The 25,936-nt window shown below is 41.8% G+C and overlaps 1 protein-coding gene across 4 annotated transcripts in view; it reads right to left on the reverse strand.

Annotated features, from left to right (window-relative positions):
• The window catches only part of MCC (MCC regulator of Wnt signaling pathway), a 381,812-nt gene that overhangs the window by 196,853 nt on the left and 159,023 nt on the right, over positions 1–25,936 (reverse strand). The gene's annotated exons all lie outside the window — the stretch shown is intronic.

Raw genomic sequence — 25,936 nt, forward strand, 5'->3', positions numbered from 1 at the left:
TAATCTGTTAGTCTTTCTAATTTTCTTGAATTCCCACTTCAGACAAGGAAGGCAGAAACTAAACAATGCTTCTCTGGTATAGATATATATAGAAAGCATTTGGAGTTAATACTCAACTCATCTTCCAGCCCACTTCCTGAAGGAAACTCAGGACACCCCCACCCAGCCTCCTACATAATAGTATACTACCTCCAATATACTGGATGCTGGCTGAAAACAAAACAGAAGCTGACTCTGCCAACAGCAGATGTTCCATGTGCAATGAAATCACTGAGACCATTGATAACAGTAAAGTATTACTCTGCTTATGTACATATAGAACCTTCGTTACCAAAGTATCCAATCAAGTGTCATCACTCAGTAGCAAGTGTCCCCAAGACTACTTGAGGCAATGGGCCACATCTTCAGGTGATTTAATCAGCATAGCTTCATAGAAGTCAATATAAATATGACAATTTAAACCAGCTCAGGCTCTGACCCAGTTTTTACTGAGATGTAAAACTGGAGGCCTCAATTCATTATTGGTCATTTAAATACCTTGTTAAAAGAATTAAACCAGGTATCCCAACAAAATTCCAGTTTGGGTGATTATATTCTGATTATGTAATATTTACTCTGTCTTTTCAACTTGAATAAGGTATTAACTTTTCTCCAAATTTATTGTATGTGGTTACTGTACATACTGTAGTGCTGCAGTATTACACCCTAAAGTGGCTGTATTTTATTGGAAGAGTGTAGCATTCCTATATGTTTAGTTTTATAAGTCAGTCTGTACAGCACTTGGGGTTCCTTGTTCCTTCTTGATGAAATGCGCTAAAACGCAAGTCATATCACCACTGACATAATAAAATAGTGAAAATGTAATAGGTATTTCTTAGTAAAAAACTGATAAATAAAATTTAAAAAAAATGTGCAGGATGAATTATCTAATGACTTTATTCTGTGGACCACTTTGTAAGAGAAAGCTCCTTTTGTGGACCTTCCTTTTTAAAAAAAAACAAACAAAAAAAAAACACCCTCTCCCTGCTCCAGTTTAATTCTCAAAATGTTACGTTCCTTGGAACGCAATGAAGGGTTCCACCAACCACAGTCTGAGACAACCATTGATATAAAGCAACCTTTCAAAGAAACCAAACGAACCAATACTTCTTCAAAGAAATGCCACCAACTACTGGAGGCTCAGAATTAAGCTTTCATAAAGAAAATGTTTAATAAGGCTATGTGTCTAGTATACAGATTATGATGTTTTCAAGACATTAAAACATTTCTTCCCCAATGAAAACATAGGCACACTGCAAAGAAACGCTGGAAACACGAACACAACACCATTATGCTAGTCATGAGAACGAGAAAGTGAAACTGGCCAGTCTTGGTTCACAACTCAAGTTGAATAAAATGTATAATGAAACAGAAAACAAAGATTGTGAAAAGCAATTTAAATTTTTAAAAATTCTTTCCATTTCAATAATGTACAGTCTGATTGGAAAGAACATGTAAAGGAAAGAGACTTGCTGGCACTGGAAAGCTAGAAATAAGGATATTTGGGTGGAAAAAACAGGGACACAACTTTTAACTTCACTTGAAATGTGTTAAGGCTACAAGTGCTTTTTGGAGGAACAAAGTGGAAAAATGGCAAATATATTCCTAAAAATGTTAAGACTGTTCCTCTTTAATGGAGAAAACTGATGTAAATGAAGAACAAACTTTTAAAAATGAAATATAGGTAAAATGCAATATGGGTAGAATTCACCCTGGTATAGAGGAGTCATGCAGAGCCAGATGTTCTGCATCTTCTGCACGCTGCACCCCAACTGGCACAAAGAGTTACAGTAGGAATGATCCAGGGAGGAACTACTGGATTGGTTTCACAGTAACACAGATCCAGTGGCCCTAAAGTCCTGTGCAAGAAGTGCATGTGCTGTTCCAGTTCACAGGATGAGTGATGGGGGAAGGACTCATTGTAATCCCATGCTCTGACCTCGGGTCAAGGAGTTGTTTTTGATGTCCCCATTCTTCCATATAAAGCCTGATAACTCAGATCTTATCGGGGTGAAGTGAATTTCACCTAACTGATTTTTACCTTGACAGTGTTCCTTTAAAGTTATTTTATTGAGTTAAAACAAATTGGGTCTTGCCACCAAAAGAACACATTTACTGATACGAGCTCCTATAATCTAATAAATCATACTTTATTTAGTAGGACATAGAAAAATTTGCATTTAGATCAATTTCAAGAAGATATTTCAATAGTACACCTCTACCTCAATATAACGCTGTCCATGGGAGCCAAAAAAATCTTACCGTGTTATAGGTGAAACCGCATTATATTGAACTTGCTATGATCCATCAGAGTGGGCAGCCCCATCCCCCGGAGCGCTGTTTTACCGTGTTGTATCCAAATTCATGTTATATCGGGTCACATTATATTGGGGTAAAGGTGTATGTTTTTAAATGACAAGGCATGACTGTTCAAAATACTTAAAAAGCAAATTCCCTGCAGCATTTCTTTTGTAAAGAAATAACTACACTGAAAGGATACTCAACAGTTAGTATCAGCCTAACTAGTGGCATCCTGTTTAATGAAACTGACAAGATTTTCCAATCCTTTTATTTAATTCTTTATGCTTCACATCTTTGTATTTTTAAAGCTAATTTACGTTTTTTTTCCTGGAGTGAAAATTTAATAGCTTATAATTTAAAAAAAAAAATCTGAAAGTTCAATCAGCCATATGAGCTACATAAATTAATTGAGAAGCAGCTAATCATTTTAAATAAACTGAAAATACGCTCAGAATTTATTTCATTTATTTTATAATGCTCCTTTGGCTTGCCTGGGCTTCTCTCTCTCTCTCTTTTTTTTCAAACATCAAAAGCACTTTTCACCATGCCCTTTTATACTAATGCAGGGGCAATAATTTTAGAAGGCACCATATGAATCAGAAGTGATTAAATTAGCTCTGGACTGCCCTTTTAAAGCCCTGCTGTCCCTGAACTTTTCTTCCTCCCCCAGAGTTCAACACACCCCATTCCATAATGTCTGTAAACCCTGTCTGTCTGGCTACTCTGGTGCACTCATGCGGCTATGCGCAAGTGTGATGTGTGCTCCTCAGCAATACTCCTAGATGTGCATTTCCCCCTCAGCCCTTTTCTTTATAGCAGATAGAAGGCAACAAAAGAGACACTGTCCTGTTTCTTGATTGCTCTGAACTAGGACACAATCCCCCTCGCTGGCTGCTGGAGCTTGGAACAGGGCAGCATTAGCTTCCTTCCCGGGCCAGGAGCTCGGGGGCCAAGCAGGACGGTCCCATGGGCCGGATGTGGCCCGTGGGCTGTAGTTTGCCTACCCCTGTTCTAGATAGTGTTGTTCCCATTGCAAACTGTTTGAAAAATAGTAGACAAGACTTGTCTATTGAGAGATGTTACCTTACAAAAGTTACCTTACGATTTCTCTACGTTTCTCTTAATTCATAGTGGATAAAAAAAGAGAGGGGAGGAGAATCTGTGCTCTTTGTCTATACCATCTGGTCCTTAATTATCCAACACTCCACTGAAATATCGAGAACACAGTAGACTTCTAAGGTTCTGGCTGCTGCACATATATCAGCTTTAGTGTTATATTACTGAACCGTATTATCTCAAAATAGGAACCAGTGGCAGGATAAAATCATAGAATATTAGGGTTGGAAGGAACCTCAGGAGGTCATCTAGTCCAACCCCCTGCTCAAAGCAGGACAATCCCCAGATTTTTACCCTAGTTCCCCAAATGGCCCCCTCAAGGATTGAACTCACAACCCTGGGTTTAACAGGCCAATGCTCAAACCACTGAGCTATCTCCCCACCCCTGAGCTATCTTGATGTAGGTTCAACTCTGACATTGACACCAAACAACAACAAAGTAAAATAATCATACACTGTATATCGGGGTGGGCAAACTACAGCCCATGGGCCGAATCCAGCCCGTCAGGGATTTGCACCACATCCCTGTGGACCCGGGAGGGGGGGAGGGGGCAGAGGGCTCCGTGCGATGCCCTCGCTTGCAGGCACTGCGCCCTGCAGCTCTCGCTGGCCAGAACTGAGGAATCGTGGCTAATGGGCACTTCAGCGGAGGTACCCATAGGCCACAGGGACATGGTACTGACCACTTCCAGGAGTGGTGCAGGGCCAGGGCAGACAGGCAGGGAGCCTGCCTTAGCCCCATTGCGCATCACCCCAGAGCTGCTCCAGGTAAGTGGCTCCAGGCCGAAGCCCACACCCAGAACCCTCTTGCACCCAGCACCCCAACCCCCTGCCCTCAGCCCCCTGCTGCACCATGCACCCCTCCTGCACCCCAACCCCCTGCCCTGAGCTCCCTCGCACATTCCACACCCCCTCCTGCACCCCACCCCCTTGCCCTGAGCTCCCTCCTGCATCCCATCCCCTTGCCCTGAGCCCCTTCCTGCACACTGCACTCCTTCCCACACCCTAACCCCCTGTCCCAGCCCTGCACTCATGGACCTGCATGCAATTTCCCCATCTAGAGGTGGTCCTCAGGCCAAAAGGTTTGCTCACCCCTCCTGTATATATACAGGATGCCATATACATATATTCCATGAACAATAACAATTCAATTTGAGAAACCAATAGTTTTATCTCACTGATCAATCTTTACACATGCAATGTTTATTGACTGATTTGGGTAAGGTTAAAATGCTGTAGATCCGTGTGGACAGAGTGAAACAGCACTTTATGTGTGTGCCATATTGATGCAGAGGCTGAAGAGAAGACCGAAATATTCTTAGATAAGTGAAGTGGAAATTCTACTGCAGTAGTCTTGTGCCACCAATATCATTATCTGAATTACATCCTTCAGCAACAACAAGTCAATTGGATTTGGAAAATAAATGTATTTCCCAGTATTTCCTGTCCTTCTCCCCTTCCAGTGTAATCACAGATAAAATATTTCTGGCTGCTAGATTAGTATCAGGCATCAAGAAAGGAAAGTTAGGTTCAAAACGCACTGCGCGGAATCACCATTAGTTAAAGCAACATATGTATGTGCCCTGAAGTCACAGAAGCAAAAAATAGTTTCTGCACATAAAATTACATTATACTCTACTCCAATGTCCAATATTTTGCATTTTAACAATGATCGAGGTTATTTTTCCTTTTTGCAGAACATTTCAAACTTAACCGAATGGAGATAATCTGTTGCTTGTAGTAGCAAATCACATCAGCTATTAGATTTAAAACATAGATGTAGTTTTGGAAGACACTGGGCCAGTGAGTCGGATATAGGTGGTTTTGTTGCTGTTCTTTCTGCTCTCTCTCACTCAAGAAAGCTTCCACTGTAAAAGCATTTCTTCATTTCTAGGTTTACAAAGGTTTTGTGTAAATAAATAAATTAAAAAAAAGAATTAGTCAAGAAAACACTGTAAAGGTAAGGATCGAATCCTGCCTTTGGATACATGCAAGCAGTTCCCAGCGATAACAACAAGATCCCCACACTCCTGTATCTAAGGGCAGAATTTAGTCCTAAGAGCACAATGAAACAAAACACAAAACAGTACATTAGGAACACTGGACCCCAATCCTGCAAGCGCTTATGTAATCACTTAACTTTAAGCATATGAATAACCCCAATGGCTTCAGCGGAACTACTCATGGTAGCAAAGTTAGGCATGTGAATATAGCGTTTGCATGACTGGCGCCAAATCAGTTTGTAAGTATTTTAAATGTTGACAACCAGTTTAATACTTTCTCGTCTCTTCTAATAAACCCTCTTTTATAACATAATGCTATATATTTGAATGCTAAATGTGTAAAAGAAATTATAATCAAATAGATTCATTAAAGACGTCTTCTGACAATTCTCCCCTTCAGATAGTTTACACAAATTATAGGTTTTTTTCCCCCAGCCCTCTAGCTTCAGCAGAAGAATGAAGAGCAGGCAGTTTAATCCACAAAGTTAATACATCAGTTGTCAGCCCATGAACAGATGTTCCTAAGACTTAGTCTTAACAAAAAACCATTCTTCAAACTAATACTACGCATTAAACAAGTTTTTTAAACTAAAGGGGACAATTATATTAACAGCAACTTGGGGTTACAGTACATCAGAGCTAGCCGGCCCCCAGCCAACTGCAGAGCAGAGTTGTACAAAGCAACCTGTAGCTGCCCTCACCTTTAATACGGAATTTTGACCCACATGGATTAAGATGGCTCCCTAGATTCTGTAGCCAAATCTCTGTATCAAATTGAGAGGGACTCCAACCTGCTCCAGTTCATGCAAAGGTAGGAGTGGTCCTGATATGTTGCTAATTTGATTCTCTGATGGACAACGGTTAAAAACCCCTGCTTTAAATGAAACCTGTACTTGCATCTCTTTTCCCCCTTTCCTTTAGTTATATAACTACCCCAGAATAAAATGTTTCATTCATTCTGAAACACATTAACTTGTACTGTTACTTTCTTGAAAGGGCCAAGCAAACAAACTATTTTTCAACCTTAGATCAGAGACTTTTTTGACCTTGGGAGCTGACTGCTCAAGCCAGGAAATGGGTGAAGTACTAACAAACTGAGTGATGTGTGCTAAAACAATTTTTATTTTACTGTTTTCTTTAAACAAGAACGTTGGCTCATATCAGCCCAAAGCTAACAAGCAGATTTCCTCCCGCTCCCCATGTTTTTCAATCAATGTCTGCTAACAGGATAGAAGTAAAAATGTCATATTTAAAATGACAAGAAACACATTTAAAATAGTGGTAACTTATAACCCTACAAATCTGCTGATATCCACTTTATGTCCATGGACCATGTTTGCTGATTGGGTGCATGAGGTTCCTATATTTAGGGGCTGGAAGAAGTGAATGGAATAAGAATTTAAGTCATGCTCAACTGCCCTGTTTTAGCAATTTACATTGCAACAGGAAGAATCTCAAAGGTCTTTACAGACTGTTATAGAGACATAAAAACACACAGATAGAAAAGCTGTATGGTTACTTATGTGCAAAAGAAAAACGTTCACTGTGGTTCAAAGACTTGGCAGGTGTAGGATTCTCAGACCCTGCTCCTATCCCCACAACCTCTGGAGGGGGAGGGCACTTTCTGCACAGTTCCTCTACATATAGGCTGAAGAAATCTCAGAAGGATGTCCTTTCACTTTTTGTGCTTTTGAGGCATACTTTCACCCTCCTACCAATGCGGTCAAGGTCTAGAGCAGTGGTCACCAACCAGTAGATAATGATCGACTACTTGATCCTGGAGCCTCTGACAGCTGATTGCAATCTCCATCCGCTAAAAGTCCGGCAGCATAGTGGGGCTAAGGCAGGCTCTCTGCCTACCCTGGCCCCATGCCGCTCCCAGAAGCAGCCAGCACGTCCCTATGCCCTCATGCACCCGCACTCCCACCCCCAGCCACCGGGGAAAGCAGGGGTCTCCGTGTGCTAATGTTGCATGCACCACCACTGCAGCTCCCATTGGCTGGGAAGAGGAAACTGCAGCCAATGGGAGCTGCAGGGACAGTGCTTGCAGGTAGGAGTAGCACATGGATCCACATGTCCCCCCTCCGCAGGGGCGTGCTGGCTGCTTCTGAGAGCGATATGGGGCCGGGGCAGGAAGGAGCCTGCCTCAGCTTTGCTGTGCTGCCACCCGGGAGCCACCTGAGGTAAGTGCCACCTGACCAGAACCCGCACCCCCCTCCCATACTCCACACCCCCGCCCTGAGCCCCCTCCCAGAGCTAGCACCCTTACCACCTCCAGCATCACAAACCCCCTCCTGCACTCCAAGCCCCAGCCCTGAGCCCCTTCCACAGCCAGCACCCCATACTCCTTCTGCACCCCAAATCCCTGCTCCAGCCCTGAGCCCCCTCCCGGAGCCAGCATCATGTACCCCCTCCTGTATCCCAACACTCTGCCGCAGCCTGGAGCCCCCTCTTGTACCCAAACTCCCTTCCAGAGCTTGCACCCATCCCCCACTTTGGTGCCCCAGGCTCTGCCCAGAACCCCCTCCCACTAACCCCTCAGCCACAGCCCAGAGCCCAACGCCCAAACCCCTGCCCCAGCACGGTGAAAGTGGGATGGAGTGACCATGGCATGGCCTCGGGGAAGGGACGAGGTAGATCCTGGGTTGAACTTTAATTCAAAAAGTGATTGTGTGCATAAAAAAGGTTGGAGATCATTGGTCTAGAGGGTGGTGCTAATTCCCTTTCAGTACCACACTTACACGGGGAACCTGCTTGCAGATTAAGTTAAACGTCACCTCCAGCATCATTTTCCTTAACTATAAAAAGAATGAATTTGTACTGAAATACAACGGAACATCCCTTCACTAAGCCAGGTTTTGTTATGTCCTAATTCACTGCTGTCCTGTTCTGCTACGTAGTATCTCTGAGTGCACCACTGAAATTCAACTGTATCTGGGGAGAAATGCAGCAACCAAAGGAGCAACAGTTTAAGATGGAAAATGAATATGATCATCTAAGAGGAATTTCCTGTTGGCTGAAAGTAATTAACTGAATTGAAATTTGGCCAACACACAGAGTCTAAAGCCCCTACTGGTATAAAGAGTGCAAGATCAGGAACTCTGGTATTGTGTCTCATCTAAAACACACCTGTACATGCACACACAACAATATATAATATTTTATCAATTTTATTTTAAACGAAAGTCTCTGAAAAAAATAACAATATTAGATCATTAAATATAGCTAGAGTGTCACAAGAACATATAAATAAGGGTACTAGGATGAAATTAAGGAAAATAATATTTCGAATGAAGACCCATAAAAGATTCCTGACAAAAAATGTATGAGGACTGGGGACTAGTTTCCCCAAGGGCTGGAAATGTTTAAAACTACTACACAAAACAGTCTTGGCAGAAAAAGAGAGAATGATTTAACAGGTCTTCTCCGTCTCTAATGTGTACTGTTCTATAGCTGAATATATTTTCTACATCATGAAGAAACCTTAAAGCTTTGAAGAATTATTTGTCCATCTCAACCAGGAAGGAAACTACAGGAAATGCCAAACTGCAAACTCTACTACTAGAGGAAGTGATTTCAGTCAGCTCTATCTTCAAAAGAATAAAGAAACACGCTTTAAAAAAAATCTTATATTTAGAAAAAATGTATTTCAGTTAATGTCCTCTTTTTTACTCACTGGCTTCAGGACTATTAAGTCAACAAAGAGCAGCTTGCTCATGACAAACTTTATAAAAAAGAAAGGAGGAGTACTTGTGGCACCTTAGAGGCTAACACATTTATTTGACCATAAGCTTTCGTGGGCTAAAACCCACTGTACTGGATGCATGCAATGCCAGTCCTTGCTTACAGACAGCCCCCCCACCTGAAGCAAATACTCACCAGCAACACACACCACACAACAAAAACACTAACCCAGGAACCTATTCTTGCAATGAAGCCCGTTGCCAACTTTGTCCACATATCTATTAAGGGGATACCATCATAGGACCTAATCACATCAGCCACACTATCAGAGGCTCGTTCACCTGCACATCTACCAATGTGATATATGCCATCGTGTGCCAGCAATGCCCCTCTGCTATGTACATTGGCCAAACCGGACAGTCTCTACACAAAAGAATAAATGGACACAAATCAGACGTCAAGAAATATAACATTCAAAAACCAGTCGGAGAACACTTCAACCTCCCTGGTCACTCAGTTACAGACCTAAAAGTCACTATACTCCAACCAAAAAACTTCAAAAACAGACTCCAATGAGAAACTGCTGAATTGGAATTAATGTGCAAACTGGACACCATTAAATTAGGCTTGAATAAAAACTGGGAATGGATGGGTCATTACACAAAATAAAAACTATTTCCACATGCTTTTTTTCCCCTACTGTTACTCACACCTTCTTGTTACATTCTGGAAATGGGCCATCCTGATAATCACTAAAAAAGTTTTTTTTCTCCTGCTGATAATAGGCCACCTTCATTGATTACTCTCGTTACAGTTGGTATGGTAACACCCATTTTTTCATGTCGTGTGTGTGTGTGTGTGTGTGTGTGTGTGTGTGTATATATATATCTTCCTACTGTATTTTCCACTGCATGCATCCGATGAAGTGAGTTTTAGCCCAAGAAAGCTTATGCACAAATAAATTTGTTAGTCTCTAAAATGCCACAAGTACTTCTCGTTCTTTTTGCTGATACAGACTAACACGGCTACCACTCTGAAACAAACTTTATCATTATCTAGATCTGTGTGTGGTCTAATGGGCTGACCCTAAGCTAGGAGCTGGACAACTTGGTTCTCAATTTGAACACTTTGGATCTCTGCTAATATCAGCAGAGCTGGGTCCTAGGCACTATGGTAATACAAATGATAACACTCTATATTTAATACAATTGTAATGCAGAGGAGAATCTGGCCCTCACAGTTCTAATTCCAGCTATGCCACTGACTCAGGGCTTGTCACTATGGGGAAGTTATACCAGTAGAGTAAAGTGTGAATTTAAACCTCAGTGGTCACCAACTGGTAGATGGCGACTGACTGGTCGATCCTGGAGACCCTCCAAGCTGCAATCTCTGGCCGCTAAAAGTCCAGTGGTGCAGCATGGCTACCACTAAGACAGGTTTGCTCCCTGCCTGCCCAGGCCCCACGCCACTCCTCGAAGCTACCAGCATGTCCCCGCAGCCCCAGTGAGGGGAGAAGGGGAGGAGAAGGGGTCTCCCTTTGCACACTGCTCCTGCCTGCAAGCACCACCCCTGCAGCCCTCGTTGGCTGAGAACAGGGGACTGTGGCCAATGGCAGCTGTGGGGGCAGTGCTTGCAGAGGGGGGTAGTGCACAGGGACATATGCCCCTTCCCCAGGGGCCACATAGACACATTGGCCCCTTCTGGGAGTGGCGTGGAGCCTGCCTTAGCCCCGCTTCGGTGCCACCTGGGAGCCGCCCAAGGTAAGTGCAGCTCACCGGGAGCCCACACCCCAACCCCCAGCCCTGAGCCCCTTCCCAGAGCCTACATCATATACCCCCACCTGCACTCCAACACTCTGCTCCAGCCCAGAGCCTCCTCCTGCACCCAAACTCCCTCCCAGAGCTTGTATCCCTCACCCCTGTTCCTGCACCCTTGCCCAGAGCTCCCTCTCACACTCCAAACCCCTCAGTCCCAGCCCAGAGCTGTATCCTCTCCCAAACCCCTGCCCCATCCCAGTGAAAGTTAGTGAGGGTGGGAGAGAGCGAGCGACAGGGATGGATGGAGGAAGGAGTGAGTGGGGCGGGGCCTTGGCAAAGGCGTGGGGCCTCTGAGAAGGGGCAGGGTAGATCTTGGGTTGCACTTAAATTCAAAAAGTGATCTTGTGCATAAAACGGTTGGAGACCACTGTGCTAGAGTTATACAGGTAAAACAAGCCCATCAAAAGAAATTTGGGGCACTTGGACATCTTGTTCGTTTGGGCCCCACTCATGCTCTCCCATTTACCCCCAATTACAGGTGTTTCGGTGGAGAGGAGGAGGGCCCTGAGCTCAAGGTCCTGATACAATTGTTCCCATTTCCCGATTCTCCTCACCCCTGGGTATAAGTCCCTGATATTAGGTATAAGTGTGACTTTTCCTAGTTTAGCTTATGTCACTTTTGAAGTGGTATAAGCAAAGACAGACAACAAAAAGTCACTCTCCTTCCAAAATAAGGCTGTTTACATAGGGAATTATACTAGTATTGTCAGGAACTGGGGCATGGTTGGTCAGGTCTGTGGGGTTCAGCCAGAGTCAGTAGCTGAGCTCTGGATCCAAGGGTCACGTCAAGGTCAATGACTGGGGAACCAGAGTCTAGGGTCAAGCTGGCATCAGCAGTTAGAAACCAGTGCCCAGGGTCAGGCCAGAGTCAATAACCAGGGACTGGAGGGCTGGGCAAGGAGGCAAAAATCAGGAACAAGGTAAGGAAGCAGGAACCAGGAACAAGGTGGGGTCTGTCTCAGCAGCAGGTCAGGCTTGTTGTACAGGTAACTTCCTGGTATTCCCTCCAAGTTTAAATAGTAGAGTTGGGCCAATTAGAGGTCACAGGATGGTCTGCCAGTCATCTCTACAGTAGGCAACACTACTCTCAGCGACTGGTCTCCCAGGAGACCAGGTGTTGACTGAGACTCTGATGGCAACATGGAAGTTCCTGCTGCCTGCAGCCTCAGGTTCAAGTCCTATGAGCCTCATATTAAAACTGTAGTGGCAGGGCCATCCCTAGCTATTCTAGGTCGCTATGCAGCTCCTTTGCGGTGGTGGCGTGGCTGGGGCCAGGTCGCTGCACTTCCTGCTGTCGGTGAGTTCAGGCCCAGCCCTGCTGCAGTCCTCAAGGGAGTAGGGGTGGGGCTGGGTTGCAGCAGGGACAGGAAGAGGCGGGGGGCCATGGGGAAGAGGCTGGGAAGAGGCTGGAGCAGCACGCAGCTGTGCAGGCCACCAGGAAATTTGGGGCACCAAATTTCCTGGTGCCCTACGCAGCTGCATACTTTGCATATGGATAAGGATGGTTCTGTATAGTGGATTAAGTATATTGGTGCAGTTACATTGATACAGCTGGAAAAATGTCCGATCTAGACACATCCTCACTATGTGGCCTTCGGCAAGTGATTTAACTTCTGTCTCAGTTTTTACATCTATAGTATGGGAATACTTCTACTTTTCTACATAGTAAGAGTGATCATCAGTTACAAGACTCTGAAAATGTAAAATGCTGAATATTCATTATTATTTACCTAACATGAACTTTGAATCTCTCCAACATTATTCAGTCAGTGCTGCTACCTTCAACCTTTTTTCAAATTTCCCTATCTTCAGTGGCTGCACAGTGTGGCAATTCTCCCTTTGGCTAAAGGCAAGATGTGCTTTGTCTGGAAATATTATTGATGCTGCTCACCTGAGTCTTTTGGAGGGTTTGTTAGAGAAAGCTACTTGGCTCTGCACAGAGCTGAGGCTGCTGCTGAAGCATTCCCAGCCTCCACCACCCCAGAGGCACTAAATCAAAGTCCAGACATTAACTCTAATCCCTTACATATCTCTAGCAACTTATTAGACTACTAGACAGGCAAGTGCAAATCTGATTTAGGAAAAGCAGCTATGCAGTGGTAGTTCTTTAAATTAGTAGAGACTAATCAGACAACTGAGGCCAACATGTCTGAAGTTCACTGGATTTTAATTTTAAAGTTTTATTTAATTATAAACACACACTGCTGCCAAAATACATGAATCTTGCACACTACTTATTGTGCCCAGGAGCATATGAGATCCACAGAGTAAATAACTTTTGCCAAAGTAAAATTTACAAAATTCTACAATCTCTAGAATTGGCCCTTTTGAAGGAAATAACTAAAATGTTGAAACATTACATAGGCAGCAATAGTACAAGTGGATGAGCTGCTAGTAGGTTAAAAAAGCTGCAGTACTCTGTGCATGAACAATCTAGAAAGGCAAACTGAAAGAACAAAGAAACCAACACAAACATCTCCCAGCCTGAGAGCTGGGTCAAGGAGAAGATGCTCCCCAGCAAATCAGTTTAACTGGGTGAGAGGCAAAGTTGACCAGCTTTGCTGGTTTGGAGTAATGACTATCAGGATCACGGGTTTAGATCACACACACGAACCTGCTTGCAGAAATATAGGCTGGGATTTTCAAAAGGAGGCTAAGGCATTTAGATGCCCACATTGATTTGAATGGGATTTGGACACCAATCCCATCGGCTCTTTTGAAAAATCCCAGCTAGATTCCATAAAAGAAACACACCAAGTATTTCAGTGCAGGTCTAAAGCAAGATACACAAAGCCACCTGAATGAAGGGCTCTCCTTCCTCTATAGGTGACTATCACTATCATATTTAAGGTATACCTTGTGGTATTCCCCTGAAATAATCAATTAGTTTAATGTAAAATATCTACATCCACCTAGCTTTCAAATCTTCTGATGAGGGAAATACAGTAATACACAATTGGATAACAGTGAAGCTCAAGGACTATAATGGAGTAGTTGGGGGATGAAGATGAAGAGGCCGAAGATCAGGTCTTTGATTTCTAATTTTACAGAAAAAACGGCACGTATATTGTCCTTCCGTGATTCTACCTTGTGAATAAGAAGGTGCAAGTATTCCCTCTGAAGTTATGTAACTGAGCACAGTGACTACAATATTATGAAAGCTATTGCAATAATACTAAAATGTACAGCAACTCCTCACTTATCGTTCTGGTTAACATTATTTCATTGTTACATTGCTGATCTATATACACCATCATCTGAACCAAGCTTCACAATCATCATTGCTGAGTACAGTATTAAATGGTTTAAAATTTATACCTGTATTACATTGCTTAAAATTTTTTAAAACTTATACTGTATCTGTACATGATATCTTTTGTGTGGTCAAAAAAAATTTCCCTGGAACCTAACACTTCTGTCCCCACCCCCATTTACATTAATTCTTATGGGGAAATTGCGTTTGCTTAACATTGTTTCGCTTAAAGTCACATTTTTCAAGAACATAACTACAACGTTAAGTGTGGAGTTACTGTAATGTATATTTTTGCTGCCATACACTAGCTTTTTCCTTTATGTATTATGTTAAAAGAGAGTCCCCCTTCTTACTGTGATTAGGACACTGGAAATTTCAATGATGAAGTTGGGGATTCTCCTTCTCACACATTACAAAGTTTAAGTTTTTCCTCATTTAGCATAATTGTGCAGTTATCACTGCAGGCTATGAATCTCAAGTGCAGGAAAAGAATCTGACCTCTGCGATGTTTTATTATGATCCATAAACTTCTCTGCTATCCGTCCTTCACTCCATCTACTGAAGACCGAAGCACATTCTTTTGCGTAAAATTAAGCCAGAAGGCTAGAATATTGCAATCTATCCACTAATTTACTCTTCCTTATTTTTTTCTTACTCTCCCTTTGCAACTACAGGGTCTATTATGCTATAAACGTCACCTGCTTAAATGTTATACTGATAAGCATAAAAATCAATAAGATGACATCTTAAAAATCTCAGTTAAGCTGCTTGCATGTCAACAGCACATTGGTCTGCTTTGCATCCTCCTCTGAGTCCAAGATTAGTTGTTACTCAGCAGTTTGAGGCCATACCGTTCTAATCGGAAGATAACAAGTGAGAGGGGTACGCCTACACTGCTTTTATAGCAGCCTTGGACTGGATTGGTATGTGATAGAGAGGATTATTTTAAAGCACTTGATCCCATTTTCACATCTGTTTCCAGTGGGGACAGAAAAAAAAAAGTGACAGTGAGAGAAGAATCATTAGAACTCTAGTAAGTTTCAGCAGCTGTTGCTGGGAGCTAAAAGTTCAGTTTTTCACAACTCCCTAAACTGTACAGCAGTTAACCACTGAAAAAAAACTAGAAAATTACTAAAATCTGTATTTTTAAAGACGGAACTTCTTTTAAGTGTCCTTGTATTTAAAGAGAGACCACTGTTCAATATTAATTGTACATTTTATTGCTGTTATTTTTAAGAAGTGCAAGGTTTTTAAAATCAATAGCTTTAAGAATCAAAGCCAGATTCTTGTACTTCTTGGTTAGTTGGGTGTAACTGGTCAAACAATGTATTTACGTGTAAAAGGTGTATGTGTTAAGTCATGTTCCATGTCCTCCATGAAAAAAGAGGGACTTCAGGCACAGAGGTTAAATGACTTGACTATGATCACTTAATGAGTCAGTGGAAGAGTTAAGATTATTCCGGGAAGGGGGGGGAGGGGTGGACTAGGTCAATCATGAGGCGTAATTTTACACAATTAAAATATGTCCAAGCTAAACAAGTAATACTTAATATTCACTTTATCAATTTTGAAAACGGATTAATAGCACTATTTTAGGGTTGTTTTGCCTTTTCAGTTAATAAGTGCATAGACAAAGATACATTTCCTATCCTGAGAAATTCACAATCTAAGAAGGATCTTATTAACTTAAACAGCAAGTCATGATAATTGGCCCTACCACTTAGGGTACACTTACTGAATCCTAAAGCCTATCTGATGGAAGCTGGTATCTAATAGTAAATATATTTAGCATACTACTCCATAATGAATGGAAGTGTTATGTCAGTGCACTTTAAGAAGACTAAAATTACTCAATTTAACAGAGAAGTATCCAAAACTTGGAGTCTTAGGTAACTTAATTCTTGGGCAGAATACCAAAAGTGTTCATTATACTATCTACTTCCTGTTTTCACAGTTGAGTAGAAACCTTGAGAATACGTTTACACTATTAGATAACAATAACAAAATACTTACAAGTATTGCACTCCCCCCACCCCCAAGAAATAGCTTAAATCACAATTTGCTTCCAAAAGAACAAACAACAGATCAATATTGTAATAGGCTGAGTTGGAATCCAGACTATTCTGACAACAGTTCTTCACTGGAACAGTACTGCCCAACCTGCACAGAAAAGAATAAAGTTACTCATTCCTTTAACTTCTAAACCTCAGCAATCTCCTCCACACCGGGAAGTTCAAAGAAGTAAACTACTCAGTTTCTGAATGGCAGATGTTGTAACCACATCAGAGTTGACTGAGCCAAGTCAGAGTCAAGAAGATCATTATATTTTCATAAATGCTACATGCTTTTGAAGGAAACATCTGCACTTTATAGCTAAAGTACAACTGCTGTAGTGTCAGATAAACTGCAGCCATCTTTGCTTAAATACCACAATGTTTAAAATCTGATCATTTTCTCTTGGCATCGGTGAAACGACATGAAAAGATGCATCAATAAACGGAGGCAAAACAATTCTCAGGATGAAAAGCTTTGTAAAAGAATCTCAGGCTTTCCATTTGGAAATAGACTTACTTCAGAATGTCATCAAGTTTCTCTAAATCTTTAAAGGACAACTCTTTCTGCCCACTCTCAATTCTTTAGGGCCAGAGAAAGAATAAAATTTACTCTGGATTTACTTTCCGGACTTAAAATAATATAAACTAGAGCTAGAATTGTAGAATATTATCTAGTCGGTTTATAGTCTCCTTCATGGCATCTCTCTTTTGAGACTTTGTCAAATGCATGACTGGCTAAAGAAGTTCTTCTGGTTTGAGAGAGAGCCTTCATATTGGCTATACACTCCTGTTGTGATGAATAAATTGGAAGAGTATATCTGTTGCTCTCTAGTGCCAAGATAGGAGTCCATCAAGCCAAGGAGAAAATGAGAGAGAAGGAAACTCCCCTTTTCTTTGTCTCAGATGCTCCCAAAAGGATGAGGTCAGGAAAACAACACACAAAATAAATACAAATAAATAAAAATCCGGGCTCATGTAACTTGTAATATTTGAAGGGATGCCTACACCCAGAGAAAGATTCAGATATTCTACACACATGTATTGTCTTAAAAGTGTTCTGAAGTTAATTCCAAAATGAATGACAAGAGGCTTCCAGAGAGTGAAAATATCATAGGGTTGCCACATTTTAGGGCCATCAGGAAAATTCTGTTCACTGGGCTGAAACCCACCTCCGGCACTCAACACAGAGGGGAACTTTAGGGTGCCACCTGAACTGCTTTTTTAAAAGCAAACTCAGTCTGTATTTGTAATGCATTTTGTATGAAGCTCCATAAAATGTGAATGTCTTATCTTTTAATGTTAGGACAGAAACAATTTCACTGGTCTACAATTTTTAAGAAGTCGTCTGCTTCAGAGATAAAATGTGGTATTTATTATGTATTTTGATGTGCTGAATTCAAATATGACAATTAAAACAACTGATTGGCTACTGTTTCTAAGATATTTAAGTTTTTACATTTTATGTCTATGTATATTGTGTAGATACTATTGTTTTAATCAGAAATTGTAAACCTAGGTCTTTTCATGTGTTTATGGTTGCTTTACATGATAATATTTCACCAGTCCTGTTTATGTAACACTTTAAAAATCAGCAAAAGGGTTATATAAATAAAATTTATTATGAAACAAAAGGCAAAAAACTATTATGTACATAGTTTAGTCCTATTCAGTGTCTACTCGGCGCTTCTTGGCTTGTCTCTTGTATTCATTAAATGGAGCATCTCTTGTCACTGTCCAGCAATAGTCTGCAAGCATTGATGGGCTCCATTTGCCCTGATAGCGTTTCTCCATTGTTGCAATGTCCTGGTGAAATCGCTCGCCGTGCTCGTCGCTCACTGCTCCGCAGTTCGGTGGAAAAAAATCTAGATGAGAGTGCAAAAAATGTATCTTTAGTGACATGTTGCAACCAAGGCTTTTGTATGCCTTGAGGAGGTTTTCCACCAACAACCTGTAGTTGTCTGCCTTGTTGTTTCCGAGAAAATTTATTGCCACTAACTGGAAGGCTTTCCATGCCGTCTTTTCCTTGCCACGCAGTGCATGGTCAAATGCATCATCTCGAAGAAGTTCACGAATCTGAGGACCAACAAAGACACCTTCCTTTATCTTAGCTTCACTTAACCTTGGAAATTTTCCACGGAGGTACTTGAAAGCTGCTTGTGTTTTGTCAATGGCCTTGACAAAGTTCTTCATCAGACCCAGCTTGATGTGTAAGGGTGGTAACAAAATCTTCCTTGATTCAACAAGTGGTGGATGCTGAACACTTTTCCTCCCAGGCTCCAATGACTGTCGGAGTGGCCAATCTTTCTTGATGTAGTGGGAATCTCTTGCACGACTATCCCATTCGCAGAGAAAACAGCAGTACTTTGTATATCCAGTCTGCAGACCAAGCAAGAGAGCAACAACCTTCAAATCGCCACAAAGCTGCCACTGATGTTGGTCATAGTTTATGCACCTCAAAAGTTGTTTCATGTTGTCATAGGTTTCCTTCATATGGACTGCATGACCAACTGGAATTGATGGCAAAACATTGCCATTATGCAGCAAAACAGCTTTAAGACTCGTCTTCGATGAATCAATGAACAGTCTCCACTCATCTGGATCGTGAACGATGTTGAGGGCTGCCATCACACCGTCGATGTTGTTGCAGGCTACAAGATCACCTTCCATGAAGAAGAATGGGACAAGATCCTTTTGACGGTCACGGAACATGGAAACCCTAACATCACCTGCCAGGAGATTCCACTGCTGTAGTCTGGAGCCCAACAGCTAGACTAGAGCCAATCAACAATTTTAAGCATCATTTTTGTTCTCAGTGACCCAGAATTAGTAAAGTTTGACTACATTTATTTCAGAAGCATTTTGGCTGTAGAGCAGTGTTTTTAATGTAGCATGTGTGAGAATGTGTGGGTGAGAGAAGATGAGAGATTGATTAAACCTCTGCAGTATCTAGCAGTCTGTTTGCAATCACTCTCCTCAAACACCTATGATCACGCTTCTTCACAATTTCCCAGGTGCAGAAAGGTACTCTAAACATACACCTTCAAAGATCAAAAAAGATATCTTGATTTGGCAGAGACTAAGAGCCTTCACAGTAGATCCAATCTCCATGAAAGCATATGCAGGAAACCTCGTGTAATTTATATGGGAAAACCCACAGTGAATTTGTTTCAGAAGCTGACTGATCCCACTCTGATGAGGTTCTCCATCTGTTATCTGTGGATCTGAATTGTTTTTCTGATGCAGCACTGTCAAAGTTAGTTACAACATTTTGGGCCACAATTTGCAGTCCCTACTCGAACACAATTCCCATGAAAGTGAATGGAAATTTTGCCTGAAAAAAGGCCTCATTACCAACTAAACAGAACACCCCAACACAAACACTAGGGAGCTTTAGGCAGATAACAGCAAGAAAACTCTATACATAGAGCACTTCACTTGTGTTGATAACCACTGGACTACCCCGACAATACACCCAGGAGCAGAGCATGCAACTACACAAAGTTAGGCATTTACAATTACGAAGGGTTCTACCAAAAATCTGATTGTACAGCATGTGGGGACCATTCCTATCTTAGATAAATAAAGTAGCGGTATGTACTTTAACTCAGACACCTACATATCACCTCAGACATCTCTATTTGTGCAGATAACTCTCCTTTAACATCCGCAGTGACAAATTGTATACTTAATTTCTTTATTTAAAAATTCAGAGATAAAGTAGAGATACCCAGATGTAAAAATGTTAAAATCTGTTTGAAACCAAGGAGTGATATGTGTGGAAGCAATACATAATACAAACAGTCACATATCAAATAACAAGAGACAATGTAACTGAAAATTTTAAATTTTACTGTATGTACTTTAGGAGAGTTGTTTGTTGTACTGTATAATTCTCACTATTCTCTAACACAATTATTAAAAGAAAAATTAGGAACTTAAGGCTCTGATCTTGTGTGAACCCACATGAGACCCACTGAAGTCCATGAAACGCCACATGGGCATGAGGTTCTATATAAATGGATCTCTGCAGGACCTGGGTTTTAAAGTGGTAATAACTAGGGTGACCAGATGTCCCGATTTTACATGGCCAGTTCTGATTTTTGGATCTTTTTCTTATACGGGCTCCTATTACCCCCCACCCCCTGTCCCAGTTTTTCACACTTGCTGTCTGGTCACCCTAGTAATAACATTTTCTGAACCATGGGCCTGATCCAGAGTCCACTGAAATTAATGGAAAGATTCCCACTGATTTCAGTGGGCTTTGGATCAGGCCCCATACTCTGCTCTGTGTTACACACGGGGCAGATTGTACGAATACAAGGGCTGTAACTTAGGATAGCATTTGATCCTATGACTGACTACAGGACATGTAAAATCAAGTTAAGTGCTGGTAACTAAGGTCCCAGTCCTGCACAGTACCAAGTTTTAAAAGGGACCTTGAATTCAGTAGGAGTTGAGGGCGCTCAGCATAGAACTGGGCCCTAAAATCTCACCTTGGTCTGTTTTGAGCAACTAACAGGAAGGACAGAGACCTTGGTTTTAGTTTATGATCGCCTACTGCAACCTCAAACATATTCCACTAAAGCAGCAGTTCTCAACAGGGGGTCTGCAGCCCCCTGCCAGTCTGCAAACCCTTTCAGGGAGGCCCAGACCCTGAGCCACAGCACCTCGCACAGGGCTCAGGGGCAGCTCCAGGCACCAGCACAGCAAGTGCTTGCCTGGGATGGCAAGCCGGGGGCGGCAGCATGCCGGTCATCGTGAGGGTGGCGATCAGGGAGCCTTCGGCCCATTTCTGCAGGAGGTCCGCCAGTCCAGTGGTTTCAGCAGCAATTCAGCAGCTGATACGCCGAAGGTGTGGGACCAGCAGATCAGCCGCAGAACCGCCACCAAATCAGGCTTCTGACTACCATGCTTGGGTCGGCAAAAAACAGAGACACCTCTGGCAGGGCTGAAGCCAGGAGCCCCCAGGTTGAAGCCCTGATTCCTGGTGCTACCCTCGGGGCTGAAGCCTGGAGCAGCAGGGCTGAATTCCAGACCCCTGAGCCCCGGTGCTCCCCACAAGGCAGAAGCTCTGAGCCTATGGGCAGAGCTGGGGGGACATAGGGATGTCCCCCTCGAAACTACAATGCAAGAGCAGGGCAGTCCCTGGGCAGCTACACACACACACACCCCTCCATCTCCTTCCCTCCTCAGAGCCGCAGTTCGGGACAGCTGCTGCTCTGGCTGGTGCCATGAAGTAGGCAGCTTTGGCTTTCCCTCATCTCCTGGTGCTGTAGGGGGCTGAAGCTGCTCCTCAGTTCCCAGCTCCCTTTGCTCACACAGCTAGTAAGAGCCGCCTGGCAGGGGATCCTTGGCTAGCAGAGCGCTCGGGAAACAAGGGCTGCAGGGAAGCCCTCCCTGCACCCTGAGCTACCCTCCCTACCTATACACAGCCCCTAGCTATCCCCCTGAACCCTGAGCTACCCCCCCCCGCACTCTGAGCTACCCCTGTGCCTGCATACAGCCTCTAGCTACCCCTCTCCCTACCTGCACATAGCCCCTAGCTACCTCCCTGCCTGCACCCTGAGTGGTTTGCAAACTTTTTGAGCTGAGCCCCCCACCCTTGAGTTTTATAATTTTTGGTTATAACTTTTGCTGAGATGAATTGGGGGTGCAGGAGGTGCTCCCTCTCCAGACCCCGCCATGTGAAGCTGGCTCGAGCGCCACTGGCCCCTGCCCTCCCAAAACAGAAGTCAAACTACACCTATGCTTGAGCCCCCTGCACCAGAGCCCCAATACCCGCCTCCCCACTGGACCTTGGAGTTTTTATAGCATGTTATTGGAGGGGGGGGCTAAGAAAGAAAAAGATTGAGAATCCCAGCACTAAAGCAATACAAATTTATCTGTGAAGAACAACCAACTCTAAGCAACACAAAATACTTTATTTGTGCCTGGGTGGAAGAGTCTGTAAAACATCTCGTAGAGCCTTGAAGCAATACTCACTGTGACCTATAAAGGAAAAACGCAGCTAACCTCTCAACAGGCTAAAAGGTTCCTCTAAACTAGGGGTCAGCAACCTTTCAGAAGTGGTGTGCCGAATCTTCATTTATTTACTCTAATTTAAGGTTTTGCGTGCCAGTAATACATTTTAACGTTTTTAGAAGGTCTTTTTCTATAAGTCTAGAACATATAACTAAACTATTGTTGTATGTAAAGTAAATAAGGTTTTTAAAATATTTAAGAAGTTTCATTTAAAATTAAATTAAAATGCAGAGCCCCCCGGACCCAGGCCAGGACCCAGGCAGTGTGAGTGCCACTGAAAATCAGTTTGCATGCTGCCTTCGGCGCATGTGCCATAGATTGCCTACCCTGCTCTAAACTCAGAGAAAATGTTCAGTTTCCTAACCCTTCATTGTCAAACTGTATCAGCATCATAGTATTGACCATTACAAATCAGCAATAAAATAGCTCAAATAGGAACTTTGCACGGTCACAGGATGGAAGCTTTTTAAGATGCAAGTTCACAGGCAGGGAACTAGAACATCAGACAATTCCTAGAACTATGGCCCGTGCTGCAAGAAGCACTGAAGATACTGGGCAATGCACGCAAATGGAGGCATCCACACACAGACCTGGCTGCAAGGCTGGCGACTAACACAGTGAGCAAATGATTGAAATAACCCATTTGTGAATATCCCCTCTGAAACTTCTTGCAAATATAACAACATATATTCATGAATTAGTTCCCTGTGTCACAGGGTGACTGGCCATTTTAGGGGAGATGGAGTCAGCCCCATCTGTGCCACAATTAATTAGCTGCTTCCCAACTGGGAGGGCAGTGCTAAGGGAGTCAGCTGATGCTTTAACGGACTCCTGAGTCTTTTAAAAAGCCAAAGAGATCAGCTCACTCTCTGTGGCTTCCCAGACTGATTCAGTCTGGGAGTGGAACCACAGGGAGTGAGCAGGCAGGCAGGCTGGCTCCTGTAAAAGGCCCCCGATCCAAACTCTACTCTACAGTAGAATGGTACTCTACAGGAATCAGCCTGGGGGCCGAGTGCTCTATACCAGACCAGGGCGAAGACTCAAAGGAAGCCGAGAAATGGGCTGGGAACCAGAGCCTCGAGGGCGGACTGAAGAAAAGAACATAAGATCCTTTTGTTTTGTTGGGACTCTTTAGTTGGACTTTAGTTACCCCTGGAAGGAGTTAAATTTGTTCCTGATTTGCCCACAGGGCCAAGCCACAACTCAGCACCGACCCATGTGTATGGAGTTTATTCAGAGCCCTAAAGAAAAGGAAAACTGAGATAGGGTACCACAAAGCCACACCTGGCTGTTATACCCCTCCTGGATAAACTGGGCAAATGAAGAAATATATATAAAAGATACCTTTAGTTAAAATTTTTTTTTTGTTAGATAATCACAAAAGTTATCAAATACATTATTAAATGAATGTTATGCTACCAGAACTATTTGTTGAGGCTACACGTGCCTCTGACATCAAGACTGGCTGCAACAGTGACATTCAAGGGATGGTACAAAGAACCACTCCCTGCCAAAAAGGTGCTATGCTGTGAGAACAGCCCTCTTCTCCCCATTACGAAAAAGGCAGGCCCATTGGAGGGGCAGAGACTACTGGTTGCTCATTCAGGAAAGCAGGATTCTTCAATCTGAAAAAACCTTAAAAGAGATTCCTTTCCAAAAAAGCATGTAATATTTTTCAGGGTGTTTTTGAGCTAAGAGTCTTTTCTGATGTGACGTACTATTTGATCAGATTTGTTTTAAAAAAGAGACAGGTTATATTTTCTGTCCCAAAATTCAGTTTATGTTTCCAAATATGGCTATTTTTAATCTTATTTTTGGCTGGACTATTTTAAACAAAAGATGGAAGAACACTACAGGATGCAGTCTTGAGACAACACAATTTGTTATTAGTATTTATTTTCCTGGAGCACTATAGCACATGGTAGGCACATCACCGAATAAGCAAAGGCACAGAATCTGTCTCAAAAAACTTACAATGTATGTGAATACTTATGTTATAAGTAAAACAAAGGAAACTACGCGACTATATCCACAGAGCTACACCAGAACAAGTATTAATAATATATTATTTCTGGGGAAAACAGGATTTTCTGGAAAGTCCGATTACCAAATTCACTTTAAAGAGACATCATCAATTTAAAAATCACTTTTTTAAAAAAAGTAAAATCTGAGGAAGATTACAGTAACAAACTAATTACAGAAACTTTTTTTTAAATTTGTTCTCTGTTAGGAGAGGAAAAAATACTTTTAAAAAGAGGAAAGTGTGGCTGTAAAGACACAAAAATTGGCAGCAGTTCTGGGTAGTCCCTGAAACTATTTTTTTTTAATTACTAGATTTCAAGTGGACAGTAATTTGTATATGTATTGCCACAGCAAATAATCCAAAAAAAGTTAGGAATTTTTAAAATGTTTACTCTTCAGATACAATAAACCTAAACATGAAAGTCCATTTTAAGCCTTTAAGGATTAATGACATTTCATAACAAAAGCCTTTAAAGAATTAGAGAGACCAATTACAATGAATTAGACACAGAACAACAAAAAAACCCCAACAACATTGTTTATTGAGACTTCTGAGTCCTTGTAAATCTAAACAGACCCTGACAATGCACCCAAGTGATTAACAAAAGCTAGTTCAGGATAGTTTCTATTAAATTAATTTGGCATTTTCGTCTTCCCTTTTCCACAGGCTTCATCTCCACTGAAACTGCCCCTTCCCTGTAAAATAATGATTTCTTCCTATGTCAAATCTTTCTCTCTTATTCTTTACGAGACAAGTAGTTAAGAAAGTGAAGTCCACTTAACCCTTCAATATGCAAAGACCCTGGACCTGGCAAGGTACAGGTTTATGACTTGACAGAATTACATCATAAACTCTCCCTAACCAAATAAAATCATGAAAAGACTTTTAAGATGTAACCATGACTGTGGCATGGACAAAACTGAAAATCCAACATAAAACAAACAGGGTGAATTGTTTTAAATCAAGGAAATTTAAATCACCAAGTGGCAAGCCTCATTTTAAATAATCAATTGTAATAAACTTTTCCATTTGTACTTCAGCATAAATAAAGATATATTCTCATTGGTTAATATGATCATTAAAACATTTACAACTGAATAGATCCTTTACAATAGATTTGGTACATCTTTTTGCTAACTAGGAAGGTACACTATAATTATATAAATTCATTTAAGCAATTATATACCTTAACTGTACATTTTCAGTATGTTAGAAAATGATGAATGATATATTGCTTATTTACTAGATAATTAACTTTTTGCTTGTAATTCGTGTTAAGATGCATTATGATTGTAACTGGAATTTAATTAAACAATCAGACCAGCATATGCAATTTATTTTCATTAAAACAAAAAAAATTCCTTAATGCAGTCCATTTTGTGCCATATTTATAAAGCATGACCTCAAAAGTTACAATCTAGGGGAAAACATCATTCTTTATATCGAAAAGCAGCCTCTAGCTCAAAGTTTTGATGGAGACTCATGAATTCTGCATTTATTTTTATTTAAATGTTTTAAGAGAGAGTATGAGCCTTAACATTTTGTATTAAATTCATATTTTATTTTAACAGGTTTACTTTAAATGGAAATTTTAATTTTGTTTTTTTTTTAAATTAAAAATCCAA

Source organism: Chelonoidis abingdonii, chromosome 6 (assembly GCF_003597395.2).
Source record: "Chelonoidis abingdonii isolate Lonesome George chromosome 6, CheloAbing_2.0, whole genome shotgun sequence".
In the NCBI taxonomy this organism is placed as follows: Eukaryota; Metazoa; Chordata; order Testudines; family Testudinidae; genus Chelonoidis; species Chelonoidis abingdonii.